At 39.1% G+C, this 22,491-nt stretch overlaps 1 pseudogene across 1 annotated transcript in view; it reads right to left on the bottom strand.

The window, feature by feature from the left end:
* Positions 1 to 1,484: 1,484 nt before the first annotated feature.
* LOC100583029 overlaps positions 1,485 to 22,491 on the bottom strand; it is a 104,278-nt pseudogene continuing 83,271 nt past the window's right edge. The window contains exon 3 of the transcript XR_001116816.2: positions 1,485 to 1,786. The product of XR_001116816.2 is annotated as a protein RCC2 pseudogene (transcript). The remainder of the gene's footprint in view (positions 1,787 to 22,491) is intronic.

Genomic DNA, 22,491 nt, shown 5'->3' with positions numbered 1-22,491 from the left:
CAGCCTCCTGAGTAGCTGAGACTACAGGTGCACGCCACCATGCCTGGCTAAGAAAGGGATTATTAATTTCTTTTCTTTCCTTTTTTGTTTGTTTGTTTGTTTGTTTGAGACAGAGTCTTGCTCTGTCTCCCAGGCTGGAGTGCAGCGGTGTGATCTTAGCTCACTGCAACCTCTGCCTCCCGGGTTCAAGCGATTCTGCCTGCCTCAGCCTCCTGAGTAGCTGGCATTATAGGCATGCGCCACCAGGCCCGGCTATTTTTTTTTTTTTTTTGTATTTTTAGTAGAGCTGGGGTTTCACCATGTTGGTCAGGCTGGTCTCGAACTCCTGACCTCAAGTAATCTGCCCGCCTTGGCCTCCCAGGATGCTGGGATTACAGGAGTGAGCCACCTCGCCCAGCCGGGATCATTAATTTTTGATGTTATTTTTATTTACAAGAGCATCCAATTGGTGCAGTACTACGACCTATGCCCTGAAATACTCTAACATTTGACATGGTGTCTTTTTTCTTTTTTCTTTTTTTCAGTCCCATAATGGCTACTTAGCTCGGTTCCTTTAGGCTAAACTTAAAATACTTAATGTTATTGAGGAATAGAGGCAAAACAGATGTCTGTGTTAACTCTGAGAAAATGCTTCAAAAATTGATCATGTCTTGTCATTGATAAAACGATAGTAGCACTGGCATCAGTAACACAGACAAGGGTTTGGGAGTGGTTGTCTATGCACGCTGAATTTCAAATATGTGGTTCTCAGAAATACAGGGGGTTTTGTATGGAGCTGAATGAACCTTCCATAGTCTGAAAGCCCATCTTTGGGAAACAAATATCCGGTTGCCATGGAGACACTCAAGGTGGATGAAGGATGGATTAATCAAAATACAGTAAATCCTTTTTACGAGCTCCCTAAGAAATCTAGTGTGAAGAGAACCCTCTGCTCTGTCTTCAATTTTTCTCCCCTCCATCACACAGGAAATCCACCATGGATGTACAATGACACATATTTATTGTACTGAGTTCTGTGTATGTGCTAGTGAATGATGCTCTCTCTTGCCTGAAAGATACAGTAAGTCATATCAGCACAAGGGTCCCCAAACATTATTTTTACAACCATTTTTGAAATTCAAGAAAAAAAATCATATATTCTTTGCAACGAAAAGAAAAAAGAATAGTTAGAAACAACCGCTAAATAAAAATTGTGATTATTTATTAACTGAGCTACATTCTCTGGGGAATAAAGGATATGAAATCATTTTCACTGAGGTAGTAGCTGCATTCAGCCTGAGTCTCAATGCACAACGAATCTGATCATTTTAACTGTTCAATTTAGCTAAAAAAACAAGTCATCTCAGTCACAGTATCAGTTAAATAAATAAATGAATACATCTAAATAAATTATTCAGTTGAATAAATTAAGTGAATAAATAAATTAAATGAATAAATAAATTAAATGGTTATTCCTCTCCTTCCTAACAAACTGACAGGTCAAATTAATCAAAATAGTTAATCCAGTTGTGGGAGACATTTCCAGAAGCCTCCAGTAAATCATTCTTGGGCAGCCAATTCAATTTTAACTCCTGGTCTTGAATAGCCATGGACTCAGGCTGCCTGGATGAGCTAGCATACAGAATCAAGCGGATGTGAATAGGTTTTGGACGCCCTCCAAGGACAGATAAAGGTTCACAGTGAGGATGTTGGTTACTGCAGGCGAGGGTCCTACAGGAAGTCCAGGAGGACCAAACAGAGGCCACAGGCAGGAGGTTTTCAGGGCCTACACTCGTGTTCTCACAGACTGAGGGAAACACAGAGGATGGGAATTCCACAGGAGTTCAGCATAGAGTGGAACAGTGGTTCTCAACTGGGGCTGATTTTGTTATCATTGGGGAAAAGCGTGTGTGTGGTTGCTACTTGCATCAAGTTAATGGATTCTAAGTAGCACAAAATGCTGCTAAACATCCTACAATGCACAGGCAGCCTCCTGCACAAAAGAAAAATGTCAATAGCACTGAGAATGAGAAATCCTGGAGGAAGAGAATAATAGTTATTTTTTATTTTTTTATTTTTGAGACAGTCTCACTCTGTTGCCCAGGCTGGAGTGCAGTGGCACCGTCTCAGCTCACTGCAACCTCTGTCTCCTGGGTTCAAGCAATTCTCCTGCCTCAGCCTCCCGAGTAGCTGGGATTACAGGTGCCCACCACCACACTAGGCTAATTTTTGTATTTTTTAGTAGAGATGTGGTTTCACCATGTTGGCCAGGCTGGTCTCAATCTCCTGACCTCGTGATTCACCCACCTCAGCCTCCCAAAGTGCTGGGATTACAGGCATCAGCCACCGTGCCTGGCCCTAGTTGATTATTTCTAAGTAGCATTTTAGATTGAGCACCAATTCATAGATTTACTAACAGAACAGGGGGTTATAACCTCTGATCTCAGCTGTAAGAAATCAGCTTCCGATTTGGTATTTGAAGCCCTGGGTCTCGACCTGAGCCTTGCTTTTTATTATGACTGGCAAGACGGCAGCCTCTTTGAGCTCAGCTGCTTAATTTGTTACATGGTGATAGTAATAGCTGCCTACCTTATAGTAAATGCTATAACAGATATGAAAACATGGAACAGTATCAGTGGTCCTAAAATAATGATTGGAAATTAATAAGCCTGTTTATCTTATCCATATGTTTTTTTTTTTTTTCTTGAGGCAAAATGGCTTACTTCTTACCAGTGGTGACATTAAGAAGAACAAAAAGAATTGATTTGGAATTGAGCACTCATTTTGGATCTTCATTTGTAAAATGCCCATTTATTGCTTTGGGTTGGGGGGTACCAGGTGTGAGGATGCAAGCTTGAAGAAGGTATATTTCTTTGCACTAGGAAAAAAAAATAGAATAGGTAGAGAAAGAATTGGGGAGGGCCAAGGGGGAAGCAATGTAGCTAAGACAACAAGCATGATAAGCAAAGGATCTAAGTTTTGCTGTGAGAGATACAGTATAACTCTCTCTTCAATCTCACTGTAAAGTCTTTAGTAAAATCTTCTTCACTCCACTATGCCTTATGAGTTCAAACTGGTTTTATTTCATTTTGTTTTTGACACAATCAAGTACAGAGTCCTGCTTTGCTATGAATATGTGGGGCTACCACTAGCCCATGTTAAGGAACATTATTGAAAACTTGGACATAAGGCAAAAGGTGATTAATGTCATTCTAAGAACATTTCTAGCAAGCCCACTCAAGGATCATCTGACTCAGGAAATTTAAGCTTGTTGGCATAATTCATTAGAACCCAGAGACTTTGCAATTCTGTAAAGTTGATCTGGTGCAACGACTTTCTTTTTTGTTTAGCGGGAAAGGTAAAGCAGAAGGTTATGATTTTTTAAAATATTTTTTTTCATTGAGGCAGAGTCTGGCTCTGTTACCCAGGTGGGAGTGCAGTGGTGTGACCTCCCGGGCTCAAGCCATCCTCCTGCCCTATTTTTTTATTTTTTTTTCTAGAGACAAGGTCTCACTATGTTGTCCAGGCTGGTTTCAAACTCCTGGCCTCAAGCAAGAAGTGTTATGATCTTATTATTCCCGTACGATTATTATTTTTTAAAAATTTAGAGACGGGCCGGGCGCGGTGGCTCACGCTTGTTGGAAGGCTTCTACCAGTTCCTTCCTCTCTCTTCTCTCAATCCTCCCACCTCAGCCTCCCAAAGTGCTGGGATTATAGGAATGAATGGCACCTGGGCCCCTTAGGGTTTTAATCATCATATGACTTTATCTAATTTAACAACTTTATTTCAGCATTACTGCCCCCTCTCCATTTATCATAAAAATCTAGTTTCTTAAATTCTCTTTTGAACTGGGCTTTTCATCCTTCTGGGTTCCTTATTAATGAGTTTAATAAATATTTGACATGAACTCGCTATTTGTATTAGAATTATGTTTTTAACATTTTAAGAGCTATGCCTTGGCACCTGTAGCCAGCTTCTGTGAGATTTAGGAAAAAGGTATCCCTTCCTTGAGTATAATTAGTTTTCTTTTCCTTAAGTACAGTTTTTAGAAGGTATTATAATTTTTCTTTCTTTATTTATTCTCTTTAAAATAGAGACAAGGTCTCCCTATGTTATGTAGGCTGGTCTTGAATCCTGGGCTCAAGAGATTCTCCTGCCTTGGCTTCCCAAAATGCTAGGATTACAAGCATGGGCCATCATACCTGACTATATTTATTTCTTAATAAAAATTATAGCAAGAATGAAGTCATTCTATACAAATTCTACAAATTGAATGATTAAATAAATAGGAAGCACAAATATTTAATCACACTAAGAACTCACTAGAATAATTAAGAAATCATTAGGAATTAATAATTTGTTAGAAGGTAGTTATATGCATCTTACTTTCAGAGACAAAACATTTTAATGACAGTTTTGAGGCAGGAGAATAAGGTCTCGGAGCAGGAAACCTAAGGCCTTCCTAGAACTAAATCAAACAGAAAAACTCCAACTTTCTTAGACCAAGTAAATAACTTTGTATCTCTACTTCAGCTATGACAGGAAACATCCTCTTAATTTGCATAAGGTGTATACCAAGTAAATAACTTCGTAACATCACTTCATCCTCTTTATTTGCATAGTGTGTAGCCAAGTAAATAACTTTGTAACTTCACTTCAGCCTTTTCATTTACAAAGGGCTTATACCAAGTAATCAATGGGAAACATCTAGAGGGTTTTTCACCCTAGAGAATTCTGTAACTGGGCTAGGCACTTGCTGGAGCCGCTCCCACCCTGTGGAGTGTGCTTTTGCTTCAATAAATCTGTGCTTTTATTGCTTCATTCCTTTCTTGCTTTGTTCGTGCATTTTGTCTAATTTTTTGTTTAAAATGCTAAGAACCTGGACACCTCAACCGGTAACATATTTTGGCAAGCCAGTCAGAAGGTAAGCCCAAAGTTTGGGGTTTATTTTTCTCATTTTCCTTTCTGTTCCATACAGTGGAATCCGTCTCTCTCTCTCTCTCTCTCTTTTCCTTTCCAACTGTGGACCCTTGGTGGGCAGTGCCTAAACAGGAAGGTAACTGCAGGATTCTGGCCGGGGCCACTCTCCAGTGTTTCCTGAATGCAAGGAGTGAATGGGGGTAGTTGCCCTGCCTGGAAAGGAGTAAGATTCTTTTCTGTCTTTTCTGGTTGTGATCTCTGATCCCTACATGTGGCACAGCTCCTCTGGGGCAAACTCACATGCCTTTCAGGCAACTTAAACCTTCTTTTCTTATGAAAAATTCTTCCCTTCCCCTACTCTTCTGGCTAAGGACAAAAGAAACCTACCCAGCCTCCTATCATTACAGTTTGTATCAGTCTATTTTCACGCTGCTGATAAAGACATACCCAAGACTGGGTAATTTATACAGGAAAAGGGGTTTAATGGACTAACAGTTCCATGTGGCTGGGGAGGCCTCACAATCATGGTAGAAGGCAAGGAGGAGCAAGTCATGTCTTACATGGATGGCAGCAGGCAAAGAGAGAGAGCTTATGCAGGGTAACTCCTCTTTTTAAAGCCATCAGATCTCACGAGACTTATTTTGTACCACAAGAACAACATTGGAAAGGTTTGCCCCCATGAGTCAATTACCTCCCACTTAGTCTTGATTAAAGTAAAATAAATATTGTAAAGAAATGCGTCAGAAGTTTGGTAATTCTTTTTTAAATGTAGTTAAGCATGAAGCTGGATTTAGTGTGGAGCCAAATTTCACCTACATGCTTGCATTGCTTCACACTATGTTTACTGTTTTGCATGGATAGTGCTGGCACTGGAGTACTTGTTGGTCATGTGCCTACAGTGAATTTCTTCTTTCTTTCTTTCTTTATTTTTTTTGGAGATGGTGTTTCACTCTTGTCCCCCAGGCTGGAGTGCAGTGGTGCAATCTCGGCTCACTGCAACCTCCGCCTCCAGAGTTCAAGCGATTCTCCTGCCTCACCCTCCTAAGTAGTTGGGATTACAGGTGTACACCACCATGCCCAGCTAACTTTTGTATTATTAGTAGAAATGAGGTTTTACCATGGTGGCAAGGCTGGTCTCGAACTCCTAACCTCAGGTGATCCACCCGCCTCAGCCTCCCAAAGTGCTGGGATTACAGGCGTGAGCTATTGTGCCCGGCCTAGAGTGAATTTATTGATTGCACAGGATGTATGGTGATATTGGTGGACTTAAGGATATTGAATTGTGTATCAGGAATAAAATATTTATTATGTGGGTTTTTGGGGGCCCTGGGTAACAATGTAGCCTCCAGGGTAGATTGGGTAGAAAAAATTTAGGGTTGGTTTCCTGTTTCTGTGTTTTTGCTTTTAATTTTTATTAATTTGCTGTTTATTCTCCTCTGGGCTTTGCTTGATGCATATATATAAAACCATGATTTTTTTTTTTTTTTTTAGTTTCTAGTGGAAAGCTTTTATTTGGTTCTGTGAATAGTTATTTCATTTCCTATGACTTTCTAGCAAGTCATCATTTGTTCCATTAATCTGGAATTCCTAGACTACCTTTGTCAGGGCCCCAGGAATTGATGGGGTGCACCAGCTTTTTAAACTTTAACTTTTTGGATATTAGTCTCCCTGATACTTTAAATGTATTGAGTATACTTTCATAAATAGAATTTGTGTCATTTTTCTCTCTGTCTGCCTAATTTCTCCAAAATTTGTAAACTATTTGTGAATGTTCTTAATTCATGGCAATGTATTTTTTTTTTTTTTTTGCCTACGGTTGAGTAGGGTCGCTAGGGCTGCATAGGGAAGGAGAACCCAGAAACCTGACATGCCAGCAAAAGGGTAAGAATTTCTTACCAGTTGGACTTCTGACCTCTCTCTGTGCAAACCAATCGAATGAATGGTAAAAATCACTGTTTATCTCCTTTGTAAAGTTTTGGTTAATGTGAAAAGAAATTCTGAGGCTACTCATAAGCTGTAGCAAATCTGGGTTATTTTGTGCTATGAATTTTTCTTTCTGTGTTGTACTGTCATGAAGAGGTGTACCTTAGGATAGAACATGGGCTTAGGACTCCATAGGCTCACTGCTCATGACAACCCAGTGGGCTGGTCAGTAACAAACTTTGCTGCAGGTCCCTGAAACAAACAAAACAACTGGATGAGGTCTCCATCTTGTTTTATGTCCCTAGGAGGTCATAGTTAGCTCTAAAAATTGTCTTAAGTAGTTGGAAGCCTTTGCAAGCTCAAAATGAGCTACTCTAGGCTCCTTCTGGAAGGAACAGTGTAGATTGTCCAATGCTGTGGCTCAGCAGCTGGGGTTTTGCCATTTTACGGTGGTGGCCTGTGTTCAGTCCTGGCTTGGGAAATGATTCCTTTCTGGTTTGATATCTGTGTAACCTTTACCATTTGTTGGTTCTCTTCTCCTCTGTGAACCATCTTGAATTTTTCTTCTCTGAGCATTTGGGATGTTACCTTTGGTAAGGCTGAAAAGCCAGAAATATTGGCCACTTGGTGTGGCTAAAATTGGGTAATAACGAGATTTTAAAGGATTTTTTTTTTTAAAGAATGTTATGGTTAAGTCAGTTTAATTAGAAGTGGATTCTAACTATAGGTATATTTAAAAGGCCTTTATGTTGTGTTTTTTTCTCTTCTTGGATCTTGTTTTTCTGGAAGAAGGTTTTTTTCTTCTCAGTCGACTGAATGATTTTTATGGGAGTCCTAAAATTCTAGTATATTCTATCAATCTTAATTATTATGTTGTTACTGTAGACCACAGAAATAACCAAATTTCCTTGTCAATAGTGTTTTTAACTACCATTATTTAAAGTCATTTGAACTCCATGGTCTTAAGTCAAATGACCTATTATAACCCAGTAGTTATCAGTGCTATGCCCCTAAGTTGGAGAAACAACTGGTATTCAAGAGGTCATAAGTCCAGTGTTAAGCATGGACTCATGGAGAACTAGGATAGCCACCTTGTCCTTCCTGAGTCCTTAAAGCTTTTGTTATTAAAGGTTATGCATTCTATGACTCATCATGGAAGAGATAAAATGATCCAAATTAAATTTATACTGGAGTGCTGACTTATAAATTGCTAAAGTAGTTTATAACCAATATTTGATTCGTCAAATCCATATTCCTGGGAAGACAATCAAAGCTTCAGGTACATTTGGCTACCTGATGGGTCATTTAAACATTTCAATTGTCATTTTCAATGCATGTTTTCTGGCTGTATAAAAACTTTCCCATGCAAGAGGGCTGATGTTATAACAGTAGATTATTATGCTACAGTGTATTTTCACCAGGTAAAGAAAGCTTTTTATGGTTCACTGAGTGAGGACAATCAACCCCTTCACAGTCTAGAACCGGAAGATTGGATCTTCTGAGAACATCAGAGAAAGACTGTCCTTGCCATCCACCCTACAGCAAAACTTCGGGACCTTGAACTTTGAGTTCATAATCTCACAGATGAAAAGGGTCCCTCCACACTTTTGGAATTCTACACCCATTGGAACCCTTAAGTTTGTAAAGCCAACCAGGGAAGTTTCTCCCCAGAAAAAGATGGCATCCTTGATGTGAACAACTTTTCCCAACATCATGGATCAAAACTTCTCCACTATCACGAGACTCTTTGAATATTTTTTCTTTGTTTATGCCTCTATGAACAGTAGAAATGGAAAAGAGTTTCGTTGTGTGTACTTATGGGGCATACTTTTATTTGTGAAGGATTTTGCAGCCAGCCTTATACATGGATAACCTTTTACTTTGTAAGATAAAAGATGAAAGCCTGATGTAGGTGAGAAAGTTTTTTGTTTTTTTTTTTTTTTTTTGAGATGGAGTCTCACTTTGTTGCCCAGGCTGGAGTGCAGTGGTGCAATCTCGGCTTACTGTAAGCTCCACCTCCCTGGTTCACCCCATTCTCCCACCTCAGCCTCCCGAGTTGCTGGGACTACAGGCACCCACCATAACACCCGGCTAATTTTTGTATTATTAGTAGAGACGGGGTTTCACCGCGTTAGCCAGGATGGTCTCAATCTCCTGACCTTGTGATCCGCCCGCCTCAGCCTCCCAAAGTGCTGGGATTACAGGCTTGAGCCACCGCGCCTGGCCTGTAGGTGAGAAACTTTAATGGTACATATGTTGCTTCATAATCAGTCAGAAATGGAACATTGGTTCACTCCTCTTAATCCACATCATGGGTTAAAGAAAACATCGCCAGGAGGCCTTCACTCTTCTAGAAAGGCGTCATTTGTTAGGTCCTTTTTCCATGGTTTGGAGTAAAAGCAATGATTAGAAACTTATCCCTCATGATAGGCTCTACAGCGGATTCTACTGTAAAGGCTATAGTTACACAACAGACTTTAAAGACTTTAAATTCTTTTGTAAAGGTTATGATAGAATTGGCTGAACAGAGGTATCTGTGCAGCTGCTGGCACTGTGACCTATGGAGAAATACACCAAATGAAGATTATAGAGATTCAGTGGTAGGGGATTAATGAAGAGATTGCTTATTTAGGTGAGTAGACTGTTTAGCTCATTCTTTGATCTATTTGATTTTCTGTGGTTTGGTTTATGGGAACCCTGGGTAAGGAGTACACTCCAAGGTCTTGGTATTATCCTCCCGATAGTCATAATAATAGTCTCCCTGGTGTGCTGCATTATCTCAAAGGTTTTAAGTGTTTGCATGCAGCCATCTCTAGAATGTCAAATGGTTTCTCTTTAACTTGAATGACAAGAGCTGAAAGAAATATGCCACCATGAGGACACCGTAACTTATCAATGATGTGCTGAGACCGGAAACCCAACATTATGGTAACTGAGAGTGGCAGTAATGCCTTAAGTTTTGGTCACACTCTCACCTAAGTGAGAACCTGACCAAAAAGGGGGAATTTTTTAAAACAAAATTATGGGAGGTCATTGTTTTGGACTAAGCTCATGTGCTAGGCCCCAACAGACAAAACCAAACCGAAATGGAGTCACTCATGCTAAGGCTTTAAGGAAACATATAGATCTTAGAACAGACCAGGTTTTGTTTGTCTCCTGCAAATCTCTATAACGAACATTCCTGACAGCACAGGTATCCACCCCCTGAAGTTCCCATTAAATCTTTTAACCAAATGCATTTCCTGTCACCTAGAGACCATCAAGCTTCAGATGATCATGCAACAAGGTTTCCAGTCAGTTCCAGGTGAAGACACCCCCCACCTCCCTGGCCATCAAGAAGCTACCCTGCCTCCATTAGACAGTTCCATGATCCCCAATAGGTAGGGACTACACCCCAAGCCAGCATGAAGGAGTTGCAGAAGAAAGACCATCAGTCCCTCTGATTCCCATAAAGATTTATGAGGATCATGTCTCTCATGGGGGAGATGAGGCAGGAGAATAGGGTCTGGGGGCAGGGAAACTAAGGAATTCCTAGTACTAAATCAAACAGAAAAAACCCAACTTTCTAAGACCAAGTAAATAACTTTGTAACTCTACTTCAGCTATGACAGGAAACATTCTCTGCATTTGCACAAGGTATACACCAAATACATAACTTTGTAGCTCCACTTCATCCCCTTCATCTACATAGGGTGTTCACCAAGTAACTTTGTAACTTCACTTCAGCCTCTCCATTTAAATAGGGTGTACACCAGGTAACCAATAGAAACCTCTAGAGGGTATTTAAACCCCAGAGAATTCTGTAACTGGGCCCTTGAGCCACTTGCTCAGGCCACTCCCACCCTGTGGAGTGTGCTTTCATTTCAATAAATCTGTGTTTTTGTCGCTTCACTCTTTCTTTTCTTTGTTTGTGCGTTTTGTCCAATTCTTTGTTCAAAATGCCAAGAACCTGGACACCCTCAACTGGTAACAGTTTCAATGCCTACTTGCTCATGCCTTATTTTCTAAAGAAATACAAAGCTTTTCTTATGCCATCATATACCTTTAATAAACCTTAGTTTGGTGAAGCTATAAAATTTTCCATTGGCAGTTAGTGCCACAAAGTTAACTTTATGCTTAGAGCTACCAAAGTTATAGGGCGTGTGTACAGCAAATTATTGTGGCAAATATATTACAATACCTTAACTAGAGAAATGGAGGTGTTGATTTTAGAAATCAACTAAAAGTTTTAGTTTCATATACATTGAAGTCTTGTCAGTGTCATTTTTCTTACTATGTTCACCAGTCAATTTCAATAGTTAGTGCTTACATAGTTGTAGTAGTTTGTATTTCTTAGAATTCTTTAAATTACGTTTGTCATCTAGAACACAGAAAGACCATGATTTTCTTTCAGTATTTTAAAACTTTCCTTTAAAGATGATATTGTTGTATCTAGCATAGAAAAAAAATTGAATTTGAAATTTAGTTTTGGATCATAGATTGGATTTTCAGTTAAATTGAAATGTCTTGGTCCTTTTTCAGTCTTGCCTATATCAGTTTGTCAATGCCAAGAGACTTTGCAACTTTTTTAGTATCAATATATTTTTCCTAAGCATTATTGCTCTGTCTTCAAAAAAGTTATTAATTCCTTTAATGCTTTTAAGTGCATTATGTACATTGAATTTTTGCTCCTGCATCATTTTGTATATAACATCAATTTTACTGAAGCTATTACACCAAATTGGTGCTGAGCAAATATATTTAAAATTGGTTGTTTTCAAAATTATAACTTTGGCTTGTGTTTCAGAAAAATACAACAATTAAACTCACAATAACGTCTGAGTATTGCATTTTTACTTTGAGTTTCTAGGGTCATGATAGCTTTGACCGGATTTTATCTTTTTTTTTTTCAAAAATGGCTTCAAAATTTTCTCTTCTAAAATTATTTTCAAGTATCTCCAACTCTGATGCCAAAGACATTGTTGCATGTTTTCTGTAAAGTTTAAAGAATGTGCAAAACCCAAGGAACACAGGCTGTGTTATATACATTTTTTCAGGGATTTACTGGACTTTTTTTTTTTTTTCTTTTTCTCTGAGACAGAGTCTTACTCTGCCATCCAGGCTGGAGTGCAATGGCATAATCTCAGCTCACTGCAATCTCTACCTCCCAGGTTCAAGTGATTCTCCTGACTCAGCCTCCCTAGTAGCTGGGACTACAGGTGCCCGCCACCAAGCCTGGCTAATTTTTGTATCTGTAGTAGATACAGGGTTTCACCATGTTGGCCAGGCTGGTCTCGAACTCCTGGCCTCAAGTGATCCGCCCACCTCAGCCTCACAAAGTGTTGGGATTACAGGCGTGAGCCACCGCGCCTGGCCAAGGGATTTGTTGTTCCATCCCTTACATTTTCCATGTGTATTTGTAGGATTGTTATATTCCTGGCCATCTAAATTATTTCATCTAGATTCAGTTTTTATAAGCATTCTACTGAGAATTGATATTATCTCTGTCAATATAGCTCAACCATTTTTCCCCCAGCAAATTATAACCCCAGAAAATAAGACTGCAGACTAATAAGTAAGTAACTTTATCATTCGCTTTAGGAAATTCCTGCAAACTAATTTATTAAGGCAAACAGTTGCCTGGTTGTGGCAACAACTAGTCTTATCAAGAGTACCGTGTGCTCACCTGGAGAAACAGCTGGTCTTATCAAGACAATAGTTTCGTTTCTCCAGACTTGCTTAAAGACTTGCTGTGACCACCAATCCTGAACTATTATGTCACGAACTTTCTTTCCAAATCCCCACCAGTCCCTGCCTCGGAGGACCTGCCTGCATCACCAGACCCCAAAACCTTCCCCTGCCAAGACACCGCGGGGGCTTTCCGAAGATGCTGCTCTCCCTTGCTGCCGTAAGTCAAATATATTGTCTTTGCTTGATTAACAGGTTATTCTGGCAGTTTCTGCAGAGGAATCAACAATCAACATTATTAAAAACACATATAGTCATTTTCTTCTTCTTTTTTTTTTTTTGAGACGGAGTCTCGCTCTGTCGCCCAGGCTGGAGTGCAGTGGCGCAATCTCCGCTCACTGCAAGCTCCGTCTCCCGGGTTCACGCCATTCTCCTGCCTCAGCCTCTCCGAGTAGCTGGGACTACAGGCGCCCGCCACCACGCCCGGCTCATTTTTTTGTGTATTTTTAGTAGAGACGGGGTTTCACCGTGTTAGCCAGGACAATCTCCATCTCCTGACCTCGTGATCCGCCGGCCTCGGCCTCCCAAAGTGCTGGGCCAGGCTTGTGCCACCGCGCCCGGCCCATATAGTCTTTCTAGTCACGTCATTTATGGAATAAACTGCCACAAAATTTTCACCCACAGACATATTTACCTTTTCAACATCCAGAAATCTGGTAATAATTACTATCCATTCTATATAGCTCATATCAGGGGCTATATCTAAAATGGCTAAGTAATATTTAGAACTTCTTGCCTTATCCAAGTTATATGTGATTTGATGTTAGTGTTTGTGGTCTAAAAAATGGTTCTGTGTTTAACATTAAAATTTGCTGTGGTTTCTGCCAAATGAGGAAAATTTTTCATGATTATGTTTATAAAGTTCTTAGATGGTCTTCTGAATGCTAACGTTGTCCACCAAAAATGAATCATCTACATTCTGTCCTTCACAATAGTGCACTTTGTATTTTATCTTATTTTCATATAGTTAATGTTTTGTAGCATTAATAATTATAGCTATACATAGAATTATTTTATTTTTAAAATATTTTTCCCTTTTTTCACAGATGAAGTAAGTGTAACTACATTTTAAAATCACATTTCAATTTGAAATGCTTAACACTGTTGTTATCTGTTTAATTTTCTTCATGTTTATTAAGGAAGGGCATGTGATAAATGCTGCCAACGTTTGTTTTATTTTCAATTTTTTGTTGATTTTTTTTCTATTCTTGAAGATTTTCACATAGAGACAGAATACACATTATTTTGAAGTATAAAAGACTAGTAATATTTTTTTGTGACCTAGGAGAATTTGTGTGTAATGTTTTTAAAAACTTATTACCTGTAGCTTCAGGTAGATAATTACCAACTAGAGTTTCCTTTAAATATTCAAATTACATGAATGTGTACTAGGATCCACAGAAAGTATATTTGGGCTTAATGGAGCCTTGTTTTTTTCTCTTCTGCTTTTTCTGGAAATGTGTCAGTTATAATGAACATGGAGATGAAAAGTAAATTCATATTCTGTCCAAGTAGTGACACATAAGTGCTATATTGTGCTCACACCAATAACTATTCCTTTTATCTCCCTGCATTTAATCTATTTCCTCCACAAATGTGTTCAATTATCCAAATATATTTCTGTCATTTACTGTTTTCTTTTTTGTTGTTGCTTTTACTTTTTTGCGGTTGTTTTTTCTTCATATACATATATAAAAATTATATATACTTTATATATTATATATAATAAAATATGTATACTTTATATATTATATATAATAAAATATATATACTTTATATATTATATATAAAATGTATATACTTTATTATATGTAATAAAATATATATACTTTATATATTATATATAATAAAATATATATACTTTTTATATTATATATAATAAAATATATATACTTTATATATTATATATAATAAAATATATATACTTTATATATTATATATAATATAATATATATACTTTATATATTATATATAATATAATATATACTTTATATATTTTATATAATATATATACTTTATATATTATATATAATATATTATATATACTTTATATAATATAATATATACTTTATATATTTTATATAATATAATATATATACTTTATATATTTTATATAATATAATATATATACTTTATATATTTTATATAATATAATATATATACTTTATATATTTTTATAATATATATATTTTTTTTTTTTTTTTTTTTTTTATAATATAATATATATACTTTATATATTTTATATAATATAATATATATACTTTATATATTTTATATAATATAATATATATACTTTATATATTTTATATAATATAATATATATACTTTATATATTTTATATAATATAATATATATACTTTATATATTTTATATATATGATAAAATATTATATTTTTTATTTAATAGAAACATGATCTTATTATATTGCCCAGGCTGGTCTCTAACTCCTGAGCTCCAGCAATCCTCCCACCTAAGTCTCCCCAAATGCTGGCATTACAGGTGTGAGCCACCACATCCAGCCCATTTCCTGTTTTCTTTTCTTTTTTTTTTGAGACGAAGTCTTGCTGTGTCACCCAGGCTGTAGTGCAGTGGCATGATCTCGGCTCACTGCAACCTCTGCCTTCCAGGTTCAAGTGATTCTCCTGCCTCAGTCTCCTGAATACCTGGGATTACAGGCGTGCACCACCATCCCTGGCTAATTTTTGTATTTTTAGTAGAGATGGGATTTCACCATGTTGGCCAGGCTGGTCTCAAACTCCTGACCTCATGATCTGCCCACCTCGGCCTCCCAAAGTGCTGGGATTACAGGCGTGAGTCACTGCGACTGGCCCATTTTCTGTTTTCTTATACTGGTAGTTAGAAAAAAGTTCTTTTTGATATCAGGAAAAAGTTATGTAATAGCTTAATATTTTAACTTAGAATCTGAAACATTAAAAAATAATAGGTTTGGGGAAGACAGCTTTACAGTGGAGATACTTGGCCAATATCACCTTAGCCAAATGACCGAAGTTAACATACTAGTAATATAACCTATCAATATCATGTGCCTCCTGATATGATGCACTGAGAAGGACTCAAAATCACTTCTGTGGTATTTTTACCAAAAATATATAATCTGAATTTGTCATAAGGAGGCCTCAGTTAAGCCTGTCTGTCATTTTCCAACACTAATGCAATAACATCAGCTGGGTGTCCTACAATTTAATTTAACCTTGATGGTAACTACCTGGAGTTAGCACAGACCCTACCTGTTAAGAGGCTCAAACTGCCTCATTTCAGACACCAGCTGCAATTTTCAGGTGTCCTCAAGGCACCCACATTTCTTCCTACCAACCACATTGATATGGTTTGACTCTGTGTCCCCACCCAAATCTCATCTTAAACTGTAATCCCCATGTGTCGAGGGAGGGAAGTTGATTGGATGATGAGGGCGGTTTCCTCCATGCTGTTCTTGTGGTAGTGAGTGAGTTCTCATGAGATCTGATGGTTTTATAAGTGTTTGGATGTTACTCCTTTTCTCCTCTCTCTCCTGACACCTTGTGAAGAAGGTCCTTGCTTCCCCTTTGCCTTCCATCATAATTGTGATAGGGACAGGAGGCAGGGAAATTCTGGGCAGAAGAGGGCATGTCCCCAGTAAGGGTCCCACCCTCAAGCTTGGAACCGCAACCCAAAGTGAGAACATACATTCCTGTTGTCCCGCTTGAATGTTGCCTTTTCTAAAACCACCCATGGCTCTCCCTGTCCTCCATCCTGTGCCCATAAAAACTCCAGGCTCAACCAGAGTGGAGAAGGAGCTGGACATCAGAGACTATGCTTGGATGTTGGAGAGAAGGCAGCTTAACTTCAGAGGGATGGCTTGATAATGTAACTTTGGAGAGGAGTCTGGTTGGGGATGGCTACACTCTGGGGGAAGATCACCTTCCTGCTCCATCCCGTTTCCACTAAGAGCCACTTTCATTGGCAATACAATCCTCTGGATTCACCGCCCTTCAATTTGTTCTTGTGACTTGATTTTTCCTGGACACTGAACAAGGGCTTCAGTACCACGGGTGAGGATGCAAAAGGCTGTCACACTGAACTTCTGCCCTTGCTGGCAGAAAGCAGCCACCTCAACTCAAAAGGGCAGAGGGCTCACTGAGCTGTTTAAAACTTAAGCTGTCCATGGACAACAGAGCTAAGAGAGCACTGTAACACACTCCCTCTGGGCTTCAGGGGTTGTGGGCACCCCCTAGACACTGCCATGGGGTTTGCTCTGGCTGGGACCCAAAAGCACTCACCCCGGCCCCGGCTCCTGCACCTGCTCACCTGCATGCTCCCTCCCACGAAGGGTGAAGCACAGCAGGGCCAAGTGAGTGGAGTTTGCCCCTGCTGGCACTGAAGCAGTCAGCTACATCCAGTGCTCATGTGCTCCAGTTCCTGCCCAGGAAGGGGTCAGGGAAATTTCCTGCTTCAATTGTAAGTTTCCCGAGGCCTCCCCAGCCATGTGGAACTGTGAGTCAATTAAACCTATTTCTCTTATTAATTACCCAGTCTTGGGTATTTTTTTTTTATCACAGTGTAAAAATGGACTAATACACACATATTTGGGGGTTCTCCTGACCTGCCTCCTCTGAGGTTTGACAATTCTCTAAAATGAATCACAGAACTCAGTAAAGTGCTGTACTTACAATTGAAGTCTTACAAAGGATACAATACAGGAATGGCCAGATGCAAGCGATGTCTCGAACAAGGTATTGGGTGCAGCGTGAGTTCAGAGTTCCCATGCCCTCTCCAGGTATATCACCCTCTCAGCACAGCCATGTGTTCAACTTGGAAGCTCCTAGGGCCTTGTTGTTTAAGGGCTTTTATCAAAGGGCTTTATTATGTAAGCACGGTTGTTTAAATCATTGGCCATTGGTGGTTGGACTAAATCTCCAGCTCTCTGCTTCCCTGGAGGTTAGGGAATAGGGCTGAAACTTCTAACATTCTTCTCACAAGATTAGTTTTTCTGGCAGCTGGCCCCTATTCTAAAGCTACCTAGGGTTAGGATTAACCTCATTAGTATAACAAAGACACTCTCCTCACTCTGGAAATTCCAAGAGTTTTAGGAACTCTGTGCTAGGAACTGTGGACAAAGACCAAAAATATTTTATATTATGCCACAAGCCCAAATTGTGGAACTGAAACTGCCACTGCAAAATTATAGCTGAGACAATAGCCGACCTAGCCGACTCCATCTTGCTTCTAACCTCCAAGCTGTCCTTGTTCATTTCTGGTTGTAGGCTGAACTAACTTTGGGAGGAACCTAGTTTATAGTTTATAGTTCAGAACAAAGATGATGACAGCCCTCTCCCAAGGTGATCCCCTTCTTGCTTGGGGACTAGATTGCCTTTGTAGGACTAATTAGCCAAAAGATGAGAAATTATGGTTTAGGAGTCATGCAGCTGGAGGCTACAAGATTCTAACCCTCCCCAGATTGCTCCTGGGGATAACATCATTATTGTAAAGCCTAAGATCTGTGCTTGAGATATTTTGCAGACCCTGCACTTAATGGATCAGCTGGCACCACCCAAATTGATAAACTGGCTCATCTGATCTTGTGGCCCCCACCCTAGGAACTGACTCAGTGCAGGACAGCTATGCCTCCTTATGATTTCATCTCCAACCCAAACAATCAGTACTCCCAACTCACTGGCTGCCCCCACCCACCAAATTATCCTTAAAAACTCTGATCTTCGAATGCCTGGGGAGACTGATTTGAGTAATAATAAAACTCCAGTCTCCCGCACAGCCAGCTCTGCATGTATTACTCTTTCACTATTGTGATTCCTCTGTCTTGATAAGTCGGCTCTGTCTAAGCAGCAGGCAAGGTGAACCTGTTGGGCAGTTAAAGAACATTCCACAGAATAACCAGCTAATTCTCTTCAAAATTGTCAAAGTCAGATTGTCAAAGTCAGAAAAAAGAAAAAAAAAAACACCCCAAAACCCAAGCTGTCCTAGATTGGAAGAGACTAAGGATACATGAAGATTAAATGCAACACAGAACCCTGGATTGGATCCTGGGTCAGAAAAAGAACATCAGTGGGACAACTGGTAATATTTGAGTAAGGCTTTGAGATTAGTTAATAATATTGTGTCAATATTAGTTTGCTGTTTTTGATCATTGTATGATGGTTATATAAGATGTTAAGGCTGGGCATGGTGGCTCACACCTGTAATCCTAGCAGTTTGGGAGGCCGAGGTGGGAGGATTGCTTGAGCCCAGGAGTTTGAGACCAGCCTGGGCAATATAGTGAGACCCTGCCTCTACCAAAAACAACAACAAAAAAGTTAACATTAAGGAAAACTGAGTGAAGTGTATAGTCTACAGAAAATTTTTATGCCATTTTTGCAACTTTGTAATAAGTCTGATATCATTTAAAAATAAAAAATTGAAAACTAAAAATAAATGAAAAATAGTATGCATGTTACTCTAAATATTTATATTTATTTTTATTTTTATTTTTTTTTTGAGAGAAGTCTCGCTCTTGTCTCCCAGGCTTGAGTGCAATGGCTTGATCTCGGCTCACTGCAACCTTTGCCTCCTGGGTTCAAACGATTCTCCTGCCTCTGCCTCCCAAGTAGCTGGGATTAAGGTGCCCGCCACCACACTCAGCTAATTTTGTTATATTTTAGTAGAGACGGGGTTTCACCATGTTGGCTGGGCTGGTCTCGAATTCCTGACCTCAGGTGATCCACCCGCCTAGGCCTCCCAAAGTGCTGGGATTATAGGTGTGAGCCACCACGCTTGGCTTCTAAATCTTAATAGTAGTTATTTTTATATTGATGAAATCGCCATAATTAAAAAATTGCTATTTTTAAAAGTAGATTAATAGCAATCTCAACTATCGCAGGGACAAAAAACCAAACACCGCATGTTCTCACTCATAGGTGGGAATTGAACAATGAGAACACTTGGACACAGGAAGGGGAACGTCACACACTGGGGCCTGTCGTGGGCTGGGGGGAAGGGGGAGGGATAGCATTAGGAGATATACCTAATGTAAATGAGGAGTTAATGGGCGCAGCACACCAACATGGCACATGTATACATATGTAACAAACCTGCACGTTGTGCACATGTACCCTAGAACTTAAAGTATAATAATAAAAAAATTGTTAAAAAATCAAAAAGACAATAAAACTACCAAATTTGTAATAAAAAAATTTAGTAATCTCTATGCAATATTTCTTTGTAAATTTTTAGTGGTAAATAAAGATTAGTTATTATGTAGGGAATCATGTGGAGCCAAGGGGCTTGTCCTCCTAAAGGTTTGCTGAAAAATCACTGAAATGAGGCAGATTGATAAATAGGAGAAAAGACATACAAATGTATTTAATGTATATACATGTGAGCCTTCAGAATGAAGACCCAACCCCTCAGTGAGGTACAAAAACTTGTATAACATCTTGAGGTTACAAAAAGGATGTGGGCGGGCCGGGCGCGGTGGCTCACGCTTGTAATCCCAGCACTTTGGGAGGCCGAGGCGGGTGGATCACGAGGTCAGGAGATCGAGACCACGGTGAAACACCGTCTCTACTAAAAAAATACAAAAAATTAGCCGGGCGTGGTGGCGGGCGCCTGTAGTCCCAGCTACTCGGAAAGGCTGAGGCAGGAGAATGGCGTGAACCTGGGAGGCTGAGCTTGCAGTGAGCCGAGATTGCGCCACTGCACTCCAGCCTGTGTGACAGAGCGAGACTCCGTCTCAAAAAAAAAAAAAGAAAAAAGAAAAAAGGATGTGGGCTCAGAGTATGGCCAAAAAAAATAATAATCATCAGATAGCGGTAAGTCAGGTTTTAGTGGCAAGGCAGATTACAGGAGGGAGAAAGGAAGAGGCTTGGCTAACAAATGCGGTCTTGTTATGGAGATGAAACTTCACAGGTAGGAGCCCTTAGAGAGAACAGATGGTAAATAGATGGTAAATGTTCCTTTTCAGACCTTTAACTCTCAGTTAATCTTTCCTGGATCCAGCGAAGGGCTGGCTGTATTAATGCAGATTCTCTACAGATGGACATATGCAAATTTCTCCCACAAAAAACATCCTTGCGGGTCACTTCAAAGTATGTCAAAGAAATAAATTTTGGGGTAAAATATTTTTATTTCCTTCACATGTTATAATCAAAAGACTCAGAGATACTCGACAGTATCTTTCCAATATAATAAATAAGTAGGTGATAATATGAACTATTATATGATATACTAAGTGCCCTAAGACCAACAAATAATTTTGCTTCAAATGTTACGATGCTCCCTAAACAGTATTTTAGTTGAAAAGCATCTCCTTGGGTAGAAGGACAGATTTGTTTCAGATGCTTTTGGATCCTCGAGATCTTTATATTATTGTACTTATTCCTCCTGTTTAAATTGAAACTGAATTATTCATATTGAAACAGTTAGATAAACCATTTACTTTCATTATTCAGAAAATGGTAATATGCAGATTTTATTAGCAAGAGACATTTTACTGCCATCTGCCAAAAACTCTCATAGCATCAATTTTTAGAGCCAATAAAATTATAAATACAAATATTCACAAAAATAGAAAATTATAAAGATGCCTATGAGTTGGGCACAGTGACTCATGCCTGTAATCCTAGCACTTTAGGGTGCCAAGGCAGCAGGATCACTTGAGCCTAGGAGACTGATGCTGCTTGAGTGATCTATGATTGGGCAGAGGGAGATGCTGTCTCTCAAAAAAAAAAAAAAAAAAGATAGGAATGACATCCTTGGCTGGGCGCGGTGGCTCATGCTTATAATCCCAGAACTTTGGGAGGCTGAGGAGGGTGGATCACAAGGTCAGGGGTTCGAGACCAGCCTGACCAACATGGTGAAACGCCGTCTCTACTAACAATACAAAAAAATTAGCTGGGCGTGGTGGCGGGCGCCTGTAATGCCAGCTACTCAGGAGGCTGAGGCAGGAGAATTGCTTGAACCTGGGAGGCAGAGGTTGCAGTGAGCCGAGATCGCGCCACTGCACTCCAGCCTGGGTGACAGAGCAAGACTCTGTCTCAAAAAAAAAAAAAAAAAAAAAAGAATGACATCCTTTAAGCCCTTGTGGTTCACAATCTGAACAGCTGGTCTTGGAGTTACTGAAAATGGAAAAGGTCAGTTTTCCATGGGAGACCAGCCATATAAAATCTCTAGTCTAGATGTTCTTGGATTCCTTCCAGAAAGAATAATTGAGATGTGCTTCTTTTTCATATTTTCTTTGCTGTGCAAGCCAAGTCATCATAAGGTAATAATCTGCTTAAAGCAAGTGGACATTCAAGCACATATACTTTTTCTTGCTTGTTTCTGTCAGTCTGAAATAATCAAAAGGACCAGAATCCAGTTTAAAGAGTTTATTCAAGCAAAAAGCTGGGAATAGCCATCTGAGAGACAAAGACTAGAGAAACGGGGTCAGTGTTCCTAAACTAAAAGCTAAGCTCTTACTTATATAGAAAGATAACAAAGACATTTAGTAGGATTATAACATTGTCTATAAAAGACTGGTTTATGAGTTACAACAATGTAATTTGTTGCAGTTTTGTTTTCTTTTCCATAAGGCTTGTTTTCTTTATAGCTGGTTTTTATTTCCTTTCCAATTAAAAAGAATGTATTTAACATCCCATCTTAAGACAATGTGATAGCCATGAAGTTTTTGTGTGAGAAAGGAAAGAGGAATGTTAATCTATAAGTGAAGAGGGAAGTGGTCTTCCTTGGGGCTCTTTAATAATTTGCAACATTTTACAAAACAATGTAGGCAAGCAAAAAGGCTAATCTATAAACAGAGAAACAAAGTTTACAGCTGCCTAGGTTACAGCTGTCTTTCACGTGACTCAGGTGCCATCATCACATTCATTTATTTTGTTTTATTTTATATTTTATTTTATTTTTTGCTTGTAAAAATTTACAAGGTACAAGTGCAATTTTGTTACATGCAT

This window comes from Nomascus leucogenys, chromosome 13 (genome assembly GCF_006542625.1).
Source record: "Nomascus leucogenys isolate Asia chromosome 13, Asia_NLE_v1, whole genome shotgun sequence".
NCBI lineage: Eukaryota > Metazoa > Chordata > Mammalia > Primates > Hylobatidae > Nomascus > Nomascus leucogenys.
This window is presented reverse-complemented; position numbering and strand designations above follow the sequence as displayed.